Below are 977 nucleotides of genomic sequence, written 5' to 3'. Positions count from 1 at the left end.
AGTACAGTGATTACAGAATCTTTTGGTACCAAGCAGACAACAGCGTACAAACTTTTTCATTTGCTATACATAAATTAAGGATGCGTCGCATAGGGTCAGCGGCATAAATGTATTAATTTCTAATATTTTAAGACGAGCCAAAAATTCATCGATTATACATTTTAATAGTACATTGATTACAGAATATTTTGGTACCATGCAGACACCAGCGTACAAATTTTTTAATACGATAAACATAAAATAAGGATGCGTCGCACAGGATCCGCGTCAAAAAAGTATCGATTTCTAATATTTTAAGACGAGCCAAAAATTCATCGATTATACATTTTAATAGTACATTAATTACAGAAACATTTGGTACCAAACAGACACCAGCGTACTAATTTTTTAACTTGATATACATAAAATAAAGTTGCGTCGCATAGGGTCAGCGGTAAAAAGTATCGATTTCAAATATTTTAAGACGAGCCAAAAATTCATCGATTATACATTTTAAAAGTACATTGATTACAGAATCTTTTGGTACCAAGCAGACAACAGCGTACAAACTTTTTCATTTGCTATACATAAATTAAGGATGCGTCGCAAAGGGTCAGCGGCATAAAAGTATTAATTTCTAATATTTTAAGACGAGCCAAAAATTCATCGATTATACATTTTAATAGTATATTGATTACAGAATCTTTTGGTACCAAACAGACACCAGCGTACAAATTTTTTAACTAGATATACATAAAATAATGTTGCGTCGCATAGGGTCAGCGGTAAAAAAGTATGGATTTCTAATATTTTAAGACGAGCCAAAAATTCATCGATTATACATTTTAAAAGTACAGTGATTACAGAATCTTTTGGTACCATGCAGACAGCAGCGTACAAATTTTTTAATATGATATACATAAAATAAGGATGCGTCGCATAGGGTTAGCGGCAAAAAAGTATCGATTTCTAATATTTTAAGACGAGCCAAAAATTCA

The sequence above is a fragment of the Prenolepis imparis genome, unplaced genomic scaffold (assembly GCF_030444845.1).
Source record: "Prenolepis imparis isolate NDT839.2.m4 unplaced genomic scaffold, iyPreImpa1.0 SCAF_10, whole genome shotgun sequence".
Lineage (NCBI taxonomy): Eukaryota > Metazoa > Arthropoda > Insecta > Hymenoptera > Formicidae > Prenolepis > Prenolepis imparis.
The sequence above is the reverse complement of the archived record's forward strand: the minus strand, read 5'-3'. Positions refer to the sequence as shown.